The sequence below is a fragment of the Chaetodon trifascialis genome, chromosome 14 (assembly GCF_039877785.1).
Source record: "Chaetodon trifascialis isolate fChaTrf1 chromosome 14, fChaTrf1.hap1, whole genome shotgun sequence".
NCBI classification, from domain to species: domain Eukaryota; kingdom Metazoa; phylum Chordata; class Actinopteri; order Chaetodontiformes; family Chaetodontidae; genus Chaetodon; species Chaetodon trifascialis.
In genome coordinates this window covers 19,391,908-19,405,104 of record NC_092069.1, presented here as the reverse complement: position 1 = coordinate 19,405,104, position 13,197 = coordinate 19,391,908, and positions in this window count along the sequence as shown.

Sequence of the window (13,197 nt, the reverse complement as noted above, 5' to 3'; positions counted from 1 at the left end):
GGCCCCTCTGTTGACCCCCGGTGTCAATGTTTCTCTGAAATGATCCATGGTGTGAAAACTCGTCACAGCAGCACCTGTTCACTAAACAGAAAGACACTTTGCAAATGTTACAGCAAGACGAGGCAACAGCACATCACAACACATTTACTGGCCAACTATGTGTGCACGTACAAGGAATTTGACTCCGGTTTAAACGCTGCACGCAATGTACTTGCACAAGGAAAAAAATTATATACAGCTCAGCAAGAACAAAAAAAAAAGACGATGGGCGCAAAATGAAAAACCGAATAAGCAATGAAATCCATTCAGAACAGCCATCCTTAGTCTGGTATGACCCGTAGCTTATGGTGGCTAATGCTAGCTCATGTTAGCAAACTAAACAGGGACTGACATTACTGAGTCACTGTGTTGACTGTATGTCGCTTCTGCTGCTGTGTTAAGCTAATTTTTAGCATCTACCATCGCCGTGTATTTGTGACTTTTGGGACCAGTTTCATAAAGACAGACTTTGGCTTATATATACTTAAGATAAACATCAACGTTCATCTTAAATGGGACAAATTTGCCATGAATTATGGGTAGATTAAAGCTGCAGTGTGGGATTTTTACATACAAATGAACGTTTGTTACATTCAAGCTCTTGCTAAACGAGTTCACACGATGCTGATTAAGCCTGTCACTGCCAAGTCTCTGTATTTCACAGTATACCACAGTAATTCTGCTGTCTTTAGTGCCATTCATGCACTGGCATTAAATCTGTGCTGTATCTAGTGTTAACTTGTGGAGAAGCAGGAGTCCATCAGTAATGCCTTATTGTTAAAAATGGCCAATAGAGATGAGGGGGAGGTATTCAAGACTGCGCCCACTGAGGAAACAGGAAGTGTTTAACATTTCATACCATTGGTGCATCTTTCAAGGGGTAATCTTGTCGTTCTAGGTCATCTTTGGTAGACTGCAGCAACTTTACTGTGGTAGAGCTTACGGTGCAAACACCTCAGCCATGTTTGTGTAATTATTCTTAATGCCAGCAGGGGGAGTCAAAACTTTTGTGCTGCAGATTTTTTTCTGGAATTTCAGGAAAATTCAGCTACAAGTGCCACAACACAAGTAACCTCCAGTAGCATGAAACCTGTAGTGAAGACCTGAAGCACAGCTGAGCTTCTGCAGCTTCATCGTCGGTCGGACTTTCCCTGAAATCTCCTCTCTGCTGTATATTTCCACCACGTTGCTGCCGTCCCTAAAAACTTTTCCCCTCCTCATTGCTCGCTCCACGTCACGTCAAACCACAAATTATGCGCCATGTTTTCCTCTTTTTTTTTGTGATTTTGTGTCTCTGGCGAGCAGGTGTCGCCGACTGTTACTGTGGAAACATGTCTGCTAGTTCAGCCTGAGGGTAGGAAGGCACTGAAGACCTGCCACCACAGATCAGTCTGAAGCATCTCAGGGAAACCGGCCTTCGCACACATTCAACAAACATTACACAGTCTAGAAACTTAACCTCCTTCAGTACAATGCTTTAAAGAAGGCCCTGTGGTTTATTCTAAGTGGATCTATGCTGAAGAAATAATGCTCTTTCTTTGCATGGTTGCCTTAACATAAACAATGACGTCACAACGTTGTTTGGTTTGCTTGTCGTCCTATTGTCGTGAAAATGCCGGTTACTGTTGCTAAATAGGCAGTGACTAAGCATGAGTCAAAACATGGAGCCCCAAAACACCCACAACTCGTCTCATTTATTCATATTTATTTAATGTGACCTTTCAGTCTAGATGACCTTCATCAAATATGTAAACAAGAATCAGCCCCATTTATACACATAGAAGCTGGACAGATTACCCAGAGGACCGCAAAGTTAGATCAACAGGCAGCGGACTCTTTGTCCTCTTTTGGCTTGTCGTTGTAGGAAAAGTACTGTACGAGTGTTTGTAATAACATTACCGATGGCTGCGCTCCGTTCAAGTGTCCCAGCAAGTCGTGACAGTGTGACAATACCGGGACCCTGAAACTGAAGCAGCTGAATGAAATTCAGCCATTATTGATTTTATTATTTATATGTGTGCTTTTCCTGCTGTGGCCTCCATGAAAAAGGCCAGTTAGAGGATGAAACACCCTGAGGAAACGTAAATATTTCAGCAGGAAAAATGTATCTTTTCCTTAAAAAATCTCCGAAACATCACACTTTCAAATTGTGATGCCAATATTCACTATAAATGTGAGTCTTATTTTATCAGCAGAAGCATCCATATAGCTTCATCTTCAGCTTTATTATCATTCTGAAGATTTGGTTTGGCAGTCGACACACAGGTCAGCGATCTACTGTTGAAAGACGTCAGAAGTCGAACCAAATATCAAGGATTTTTTTTAAAGAAAAATAATCAAAACAGCAGCAGATGAAGCCAAAGATGGAGGCACTAGTATCATCCTACATAAAAAAAAAAAAATAATGATAATAAAGCTGAAGATGAAGACCAAATACAGAGGGAACAGCTCCAACAACCCCATATATAATACCTGTACTTTCATCATCATGAAAGCATCTTTGCAATATGCTGTTATGCTTTTATCTTTTCAAGGTTCAAAAGTACATGCATGTGTACAACCACAAAAAAGTCAGAATTTATTGCAGAAACAGGTTTGTTTTAAAGTTTTGTGTATAAGCAGCAATTACATTGATTGATTTTTGCCTGTAGTCAACTGAGAGACTGATCAAAAATCCAGATAATAGACTTCTTGTCTGAGGAGTAATTATACATGACACAAGCATCAGGTTCAGATGATGCGCCAGCCAATCAGCACTAAGCATCCAATAAAGCTTAAGGTAGATTTCTACAGAAGAAGAAGAAGGACTTTTTTCTCCACAGAGGAAGAGTTGCCCTCGGGCACAGTTTTGGTATCAGCTGAGTGGGAGTCCTCCGACGCTGGAGTCCACCGAGTCTCTGACAGACACTTGAGACAAGCAGTGAGCGGTAGGACACTGCAAGGAGAGGAAATGCAATCACATCAGGTCACAGCGGGATTGAGAAATCCACGTTCGGGCCCCAGAGTCTGTCTGGAGAACAGAAACTCTCTTCATGTTCATCACCTAAATGGGCACTGTGACTAATGTTTGACTAATGGTGGCCCAAGACGTACACAGATTAGTCCTGGTCGCCCTCCTCTGGTTGGACCAGCAGTGAGTCAGCAGGAGTCCAGACAAGGCGTGAGCCTAAGAGCCATGATGACCTCTGGGTCCTGGCCTACAATGTCCCCCTTTCTCCTCACTCAGAGGGGACTCTTGTTCGAGGGGGCAGTTCCCGCTCGTGCCCTGCTGTTACCGTCCAGGAAATGTGAAAAGAATTGCGTGACACTGTCGTGTCACTTTCCGGACGCCTATTCACAAGCGTCATACTCAGAATAGTTGATTTGTGATGGACACTCGTCACCGTCTTGGCCCCGTTTGTGAAAATGTTGTGTCACTGTCTCAGCTTGTGTGTTTTATGCTGCTATTGTTCCACGTTTAATGCCCACGCACACACATCATTTACATACATGTAGTCTGTCACATGTTTGCACACACATACTCCCCCGCACACATGCACGCCAAGACGAACACATAGACTTGCACAAATGCATGCCACACAGTAAGACACACACACACACACACACACACACACACACACACACACACACACACACACACACACAGTGCCATTGCAAATACCACATCTTTCCAACCAGACAGTCCTTAATCCAAAACGCCACAGGCAGAGAGCAGAAGACAAAGAGTGGAGAGGCAGAGAAACAGGAAAGATGGTGACAAAGATCAACAGAGCAGTTCAAGCAGAGATGAGGAAGGCCGCTCTTTAATAATGTCAGCCGTGTGAGAACAATAGGCTTCGCGTCTCTTTGGCTGGAGCCACGACATGAGAACTCAGGCTCGTTGCAGAACAATGCATGTCTGACCGGATGGTTCTCTGTGTTGAGAACGCAGCCTTTAGCCACGCTAGCAGTCGTTCTGTCCGTCTGTCGGTCCACAGCTTTGTCTACTTCATGCAATTTTTGCTCCTACTGACATTCATGGTTCCTAAATGATATTTCCTAATGCCTTCAGTGATCTAGCGCCACCATGAGGCTACAACCCAGTCGTTTTCAATCAAACTCTGATTAAAGACAACAGTTTCTGCAGTGTTCCTGAGCCCACGCAGTAACATCCTTTATCCAATCATGTGTTCACAAAGTGGTGAACCTCGCTCCATTCTCGCTTGTGAACGACTGAGCCTTTCCAGGATGCCCCATCACCTGTTACCAATGAACCTGTTTACCTGTGGAATGATCCAAACAGGTGTTTTTGGAGCATTCCTCATCTTTCCCAGACTTCAGTCGCTCCTGTCTCAACTTGTTTGAATCGTGTTGCTGCATCAAATTCAGAATTAATCGTATTTTTTACAAACATCAGTGAAGCTGATGAGGCGAAACATAAAATATATTGCCTTGGTGCTGCTTTCAATTGAGCATACATCAAAAAGGATTAGCAAGTTTTCACATTCGGTTTCAATTCTGTTTTACACAGTATCCAAACTTTTTCAGAAGCCAGGCTGTATTTGATGGATTGTCATGAAATTTGGTTCAGACATTCATGTTCTCCTCAGGATGAACTTTAACGACTTTTGATGACAACATCAGTCACATCAGGTCAAAAATTCAACTTGCACTTTGGCTTCTGATCAAACACCTGAAACACTAAACTAAGATGATGACTGTGTACCACAAATATCAGCATGTTAACATAGTCACTGTGAGCGTGCTAATGTTAGCATTTAGCTCAAAGCTTCGTCTAAGTACAGCCTCACAGAGGTGCTAGCATGGCCGTAAACGTACTGCAGCATCTTAGCTGTATGTGTGTTTAGTCGTTATACCACATGAAGGAAGCAAAAATCTGCTCCACTGCTGTTTTAGAAATGATGGCTCACAGGCATCATTTTGACAAAATGTTTTAATGATTTGTTTTGATGCACACATTTATTTTCTCTGAGAAAAAAATGCAAAAATAAAACCTGGTAGAGAAAATCAGCAAATCCACGGAGTTGACTATAGCAGGTCATGGGTCAGATTCCTCTTTATTTGCTAGATGCTACAGTCTGTACAGTGTTATTAAGAAAGCTTTGATGTCGCCTTGTAAACAGCAACGTTCATATTCAGTAAAATCAGGATTATTGAGGTGAAATTTGACCAAAGTCACAGGAATTTGACACCAGATTTAAAGACTTGCCCTTAAAAATATCATAGAAATCACAATATTGAATAATTAGATTTTAAACAAAAGGTCTCATAAACAGAAGAAATACATTTTCAGTAAGAAAGACCCATTTAGAGCCCATAGAGTTTTGGGATTAATAGTAATAATAATAATAATAATAATAATAATAATAATAATAATAATAATAATAATAATAATAATAATAATAATCTATGAGATTTTGTTTTGAAGAATACTATATATACTAGATAAATATTAGTTATTTGAAACGTGCGGTTTTGAACAATTTAAATGTCTTAAAATGCCTTAAAAGGTCTTATTTTAACTAACCTTACTAGTCATATGTGGTTTTACAGAGTAATTAAGTTAATTACATATATATATATACACCTTTATCCCTGTCACACATGTCAATTTGTGAAAAATTAATACACATAAAATACAAAACTGAAGAATTTTGGCCAAGTTGCACTGAAACAAAGTGGCTCATCATCGAGAGGCTGGAGGAGGGCAAGCAGCAGAGCGGCAAATACAGCGGACAGAGGCGGGAAAGAGAGGTTTGAGATGGGCTTAGAGACAACAGGAGAGCCAGAAGCCACTGAGATATTTGGAGAGAGAGCGGGGGCAGAAAGAGGGGGAACACAGAGCGAGGGAGAGGGAGTAATCAAGGAGAATCAGGACGTTTCCTCTGCAATACCCACAGGCCTCGGCTGAGCCCTTCTCCGCAATCCTCCCTGATTGGAGGGAAGGGTTTGTTTGAAGAGGAGGTCAAGACCATCAGTACCTTGTTAAGGAAAAGTTGTGTCCAGAGGAATGAAGAGGGCTGACTCCTTCCTGAGGAATTCACAGGGGGATAGTGCATATGTGTGTGTGTGTGTGTGTGTGTGTGTGTGTGTGTGTGTGTGTGTGTGTGTGTGTGTGTGTGTGTGTGTGTGTGTGTGTGTGAGGAAGGAAAGTTTAAGAAAGAGACAATGTTTTTTTTGTGTTGATACAGTCACTAAAAAGGAGCGGCGGCGTAGGCGGAGAGGAGGAGGAGGAATCAGATTGTGATTTAGGGAGGACCCATCAACCCCCTCCTCGCATAGTTTCTAAAGCCAGGATAGCAGCGCTGGCATTCGCCGCAATAATGCATGACAGATGTACATCACCCATGCTCTCCCTCTCTCTCTCTCTCTCTCTCTCTCTCTCTCTATCTCTCCCCTTGGCTCTCCTTCTTTTTCTGCCTCCTCCCATCTGGAGCCAATGTGTTGTTGGTGATGGGCATCACGCATCAAACCATAGGCCGCTATAAAGCTGAGACAGGGAGGATTATGGTCTTAGTGAGAGCAATCCTCCAGTGACTGCAGGCAGTGAGTGTTTGTTAGAGCTGGCACGGCGCTGATGTGGGCCTTCGTCTTTCTTATTTGATTATTTCTGTGGATAATCAACAATTAGAGGCCACCTGAATCTGACGAAATGAGGTTGATAATTTACATGAAATTACTTCATAAACTTTTGGACTGATGGAGCTGATTAATGAGCATTTTATCCTATTTTTACTGTTACTGCTTCTCATAGATATTTTTATGTAATCAGATTAAAATGAAAATTAGATCTAACTGAAAAAACATGTCTGTTCAGTCATAAAAAAAAGAGTATTTATTCCTCTCCAGCCCTTAGATGCATAGTTCACAGGTCAAAAATGACCCGGCTCGTCTGTTTTGGTGCAGTAGTTTTGTGATTACAATATTTCAACATGTCGGATTTCAGATCCACTTTATCACCATTTTCAGAAAGTAAAGTTCTATCATTACCTGATCAAATGCGATCATAAATACAAACAGATCACACCTTTCATCCTTATCATTTATTCCCGTCAGACGAGGCAATCGCTGAATTAACAGCTGGTTTATGCACCATACTGTTCACATGTTGTTTACATCAACCTGCTTTGTAGATAAACAACTTTACTGCAGCGGCTGTGTACAGTGGTGGACTCTTTTAATTCTAAGTACAAAGTACAAAAATAAAAGTACTCATGCAGAATGGCCCATTATGTATATCTTAATATTGGATTATAATTCTGGATGCATTAACTTCACAAGTTTAATATTTTGATGATAGGTTTACAAAACCTTACTACAAATTCTCAACCTGAAAAATATCAGGTAGTTATACTCCTTATATTTATATTATTGTTTCCCTTGTTTCCCTATGATTCCCTTTAAACTTCCCCTGAAGTACCATAAATGATAGAAATAATAGTTTTCTTCATGGGCCGTGTGCTAAAAAGTCCTGAATAAACATTTTTATTTGGGCATCCAGTGATGGAAAGTAATTAAGCAGATTTATTCAAGTGCTTAAATGCACATTTGAGGTACTTGTGTTGTTTTTGCAGCTTTATACTTTTACTCCACTACAGCTCAGAGGTAAACATTATACTTTGTATTTCGTTACATTTGTCTGACAGCTTTGGTTATTTGTTACTTTTCAGATAACAATTTCTCAATCCCTTCCAGTCCAAAGAAAACCTCGTATATCTAAATTTGCTGGTTTTGAATTTGAATTTTTCAGATAAATTGTCTGCATACGTTGAAAAAAAATCTCCTGCTTCTTCAGGTAAATAATCTATTGACTATTGGCTGTTCTTCTTTTCAGAGATACGTGGTTCTCACAGGATAGTGACACTACGAACATGTGGTGATCTGATAGAAAATGACACCTTGCTGTAGATTAAACTACTCAACAGTATATAAAGTAGTTCAAATTAGGTCATATATAATAGCAAAACACTGACAGGGACCGTTTTACTACACAGTGAGTACTTTTACTTTTGATACTTTAAGTAAATGTTGCTGCTAATACTTACATACTTACTTAAGGTTTTCAGTACAGGCCTTTTACTTGTAGTGGAGTATTTTCACAGTGTGGTATGACTTAAATAAAAGATCTAAATACTTCTTCCACCACAGGACATCTCCCGTCAGAGCCGAGGAACACATGCACAGCTGTTTTCACAGGTGGTGTAAAATTGGGGGAGCGTCCCTTTAACTGCAGAGTTTTTCGTATTCGCTTGTGTTTCTGTGTTCAAACAGCAGAGGGCAGCACATCCACAGTGCATGATGTCACCTTTGCCCCCCTCTCATTATCAAGCTAACACAAAGTTCAATAACATCCTGCAGCTCTTCCTCCAAACATGACCAGCTTTAACGGGAACCCAGCTTTGTTTTCATATCACCTGTTAATTTACAAAGCGTGTTCACACACAAACAAGCACACAAACAAACAAACAAACAAGGCCTTTCTGCAGAAGTCTGACAAGCATGAGTAGTTTCACGCTGTGAAGTCTGATCAGCTGCTCCTGTAGCGGCTGAAAGCACAGAGGAGGAAATGCTGAAATGTGTTGAGAGAGAAATAAGGAAATAAAGAAATGAAGGAGAGGTCGGATGCAGTAAAGGGTGGAGGTAAGGAAAGGAGACGAGGGAAGGAGAAGAGGAGTGAACTGTCTGACAGAATGGAATGTGGCCAGCATTGTGCTGTGTCATCCTGCTCTGCTACTTTGCTTTATCGCTTCCTCGTAGCGGTAAATGACTGCAGCACAGCGCCTGGGTGTAAGGTGCAAGCACAGGTGTTAATCTGCAAGAAAAGTCAGAAACCATCGAGCTGATTCAAAGTCATTTTCAAAATATATCAAAGTAAATATATCAAAGCTGTCAACGGGCGAGAGGCGGGGTACACCCTGGACCGGTCGTCAGTCGATCGCAGGGCAACATATACAGACAGACAACCATTCACACTAGAGGGGCAATTTAGAGTCACCAATTCACCTAATGAGCATGTTTTTGGTCTATGGGAGGAAGAGGAGGAGGAAGAACATGCAAACTTCGCACAGAAAGGCCCCGCCTGGTGATCGAACCGGCAACCTTCTTGCTGTGAGGCAGGCGCACTACCTGCTGCGCCACCGTGCCGCCCTCAAAGTAAAAATCATCAAATCAAACATGGCTTCCTGTAAAACTTGACTGTTGAAGCTTTTTCTTACAAAAATATGTCTCACAGTTTTGTTTAGAGATAAACATTGAGGCCATTCTTTAACGGTGGAATGTAACCAAATGCATTTACTCAATTTGAGGTACTGACACCTGAGTATGATTCATAACGTACAATTCATTGCTACAGTCAAATTACCCAACAGTATACTGTTTATTATATATTATACGTAGTTGAGATTAGCTCCACTTTGGCGGATTTGCTTACAATTTAATGCTTCACTAACAATAATCCAATAATATCACATACAATATTGTGCAGCACTGATCTCTGCTCAGTAATATGAACTTTGTAAAGTACATTCAGTGCAGTACTTTTACATTGTGGTATTGCTTCTGGATCGGAATACACTGCTCGAGTGTTTCCACTTCATGTTTTTCTTCACCACCATTCAGAGAAATTTTGTACTATTTACTTCAAATTAAGATCTTACACCCACAAAACATGATCATTAAATATGAATAAAGTAGCTAACAGTGTAGGAAAGTAGCTTCAAAGAATGCAACAGGAAACTTAAAGCTGCTGAAAACTCCGTTTCATATCAAAGTATTTCTCTCTAACATGAAATTTTCCTGAAAAAATAGACAACAATCAATAACAATGTTTAGAGAAAAGATCATTTAATATTCAAATAAAAAGAAAAATACTACAGCTTTTTGTTTTTTAGGAGTTTTCTGCTAAATTAGTGGATTTGCAATGCCTGACTTAATGTAGTGTGTTTCCATTGTAATATTTCTTAACACTTTTCAGTTTATTCAGTGTTCAGGAAAGTAAATATAAAACATTTCTGGCAGTGCAGACATTCCCACGTACTTACCACACCTTTATTTCCATAGTCTGTGGGACAAAATGAATCATCAGATATGAATCATTCTCCCATAACATGCTTACAGGCAACAGGTGTCTATTGTTCATTATCTGAGCCAAGATGAAACATTCATATTTTTATTGCTCCAGGAAAACACCCAGGTTTGTGTTAGATATATGATAAGAGCCAAAGACGAAAGCATGAGACGAAACTAATGCCAAACAACGTATGAAGACAGGAGACAAATGTATCTGAGTGAACTGAGCTACAAACATTACACTGCATTGAAATAAAAACTGCAGCTTAATTCCCATCATCATGAACTTGCTGCTGTGCTCTTAATGAGACAATCTGTAGCCATTAAACTCCATAAAAAAATTATGCAACTTGTTTTCATGTTCTTGTGTGGGTGGGTGTGACGTGAGAATCGTGGACACTAATGTTATCATAAGAACATGCAGACTTCCTGAATGTCACCTTGGTCAATATGCTGCAGTGCACAGACACGCCCATCTGTGAGTGGCAGAAGCGTGAAACGGCTGCAATTACTCAACGTTCAGAGGATTTGAATAACGTGTAGAAACTGAATCTAAACTGTAGATGTGGTGAAGATATTCACATGTGTAATCAGGCCCTTCAAAATAAAAGTTAAGTGAAGGATAAACTGAAGTTTACACCTGAAACCCAGACTCTAATCACCATCTTTGTGCCTTAATTTCTATCATTATGCTTGTTGAAAGGTCTTAAAGTGTCTGCGTGTAGGAAGAGGATATAGGTCAAATGCAATTAAATTCCTCTATCACACGTAATCAAGAGATTGTGGGAAGCTGCTAAACCAGTCTGCATGAGCTGGGAAAAGCTTGTGACTGTGTTTCATGATGTTTTCTGGAGACGGGGCGTTCATTGGTTGCTGCTGCGAGTCATTCAGGGCCTGTGTGCTCAGAGCGAGAGCTGCGTTTGTTCTCTTGGAATAAAGTCAAGCACTTTCAAATATGGCCGTCCGCCAAGGGTGTCACCTCTCCTGTTGTTTAAGATATCCATGGACAGGATGTCAAGGCACTCCTGAGGTCTGGCTGCGCTTGATTACATAAGATTGTGGTCCCAAACAGAAAAAGATACCAGGTGGGGGGGGGCTTAATCCAAGTGGAGGGGGTTATGTACCTAAGGGACAAAAATATCTTACAGGCAAACACAATAGAAATAAGCCCTTAAGCTTGTTCTTTCTTCAGAATAATCCTTTTAAATTTATGTCTTTCTTAAGGCAGTTCTGTGTGTACACTGGCTGCCAGGCTGGCAAACAAACTCATTCACTTAATCAGATCAGTCAACCGTCGGAGGAGGAATTTAGACTCTGCAACAGACCGTATGAAAACTGGAAACCACGTATCTCCGAAATATGAACTTTCAATGAGCTGAAAAACTGAAAAGTTGTTTTTTAAATAGTTTATTTAGCTTCAGGAGACTCTTCTTCCATGGAAGGAAACACGATCCTTCAGGTTTATCTGAAAACTTCAAACTCTCCACATTGGGAGATACATGGTTTTCCATCCATCCATCCATTGTCTATGCCACTTTTGGGGTCGCGGGGGGGCTGGAGAGCCTATCTCACCTGTCAGCGGGTGGGAGGCGGGGTACACCCTGAGCCGGTCGCCAGCCAATCGTAGGGCAACATATACAGACAAACAACCATTCACGCTCACACTCACACCTAGGGGCAATTTAGAGTCACCAATTAACCTAATGAGCATGTTTTTGGTCTGTGGGAGGAAGCCGGAGCACCCAGAGAGAACCCACGCATGCACGGGAAGGACATGCAAGCTTCACACAGAAAGGCCCAACCCGGGAATTGAACCGGCGACCTTCTTGCTGTGAGGCACGCGCACTACCTGCTGTGCCACCGTGCAGCCCTACATGGTTTTCATTTAAAAAATAATAATAATAATTCTTGACCACCAAAAAGAGTAGATTGACAATCCATCCATCCATGAACAGAGCCGGTGATGAAGGGCAGCCCTGCTGGAGTCCAACATGCACCAGGAACAGGTCCGACTTACTGCCGGCGATGCGGACCAAGCTCCTGCTCCGGTTGTACAGGGCCTGTACAGCCCTCAACAGAGGGCGCAGATTGACAAAATAATCTTAAATGAAGCACTGCTGGCTTTCAGCTGCAGCTCATGGTCTTCATCGACAGAGTTTGAGTTTGGGTTTTGGGTTTTTTTGCAGTTTCCAAACTAATATTTCCAAAATTAGGGATGAACTTTCTGCTTGGGCAGCTCACTCAAACAGAAGAAGCGAGTAAGTCATCACAGGGAGAGTGCAGGAGCTGCAGGAAAGAACAAGTGCTTCTCTGTCAAGCTGCGAACTGCTGGATGGATTGATGGATTGTGGCCGAGCTGCTGACTTGCAGGTGCAGCGTGGAAAATTTCACACTGCAAAACTATTCACAAGTATCATCATACACCACCACACGGCTGGTGGTAACTGCTGCAAGTGTAAGCAGACGCTTCCTTCCTTCAATGTTAGATTCTTCTACTGTTTCTGTTTTTTGGAAAGCGGTTATCCACAGTACTGGAGGGGTTGCATAAACAGCTGCCAGAATCTCCCCAGCTGTGTTTATTAGGAAACAGAGCTCCTCCACCACCTGGCACTCTTTACTGGCTCCTCCGTCTGACTGTTCTCCACCACTGGAAGAGCTGGGTAAAGGCTGAACACAAGGACTAATGATTACCAAAAACAATTTCTATGAGGTTTGGTCTAATTCTGCGTAAATATGTGTGTTTTATAGTGAAAAATGTGCCAGGGAATAGCAGCACACTTAAAACTGGCGTGAGCAAATACTGCAATACAGTCTCAAGCAAAGTCACATATATATATAAATATACTTTTAACAGATACTTTTTACGTGTATGATTTTACATTTTTATCTACTTTCGTTACCTGTTCTAATCTCCACCCTCCTTATCAGCTGCTACAGCGTCAATTTGATAAATGTTGGACATTAATCAAAAAGGTATAAATATCATCCTCAGCCAACGTGATTCGTCAGGGCAGGAGTGAAAATGGGGCAGTAATATCGGCTGTTTCATTCTTCTCCATGAATCATCGGACAGAGTTTGTTTGAAGTGCT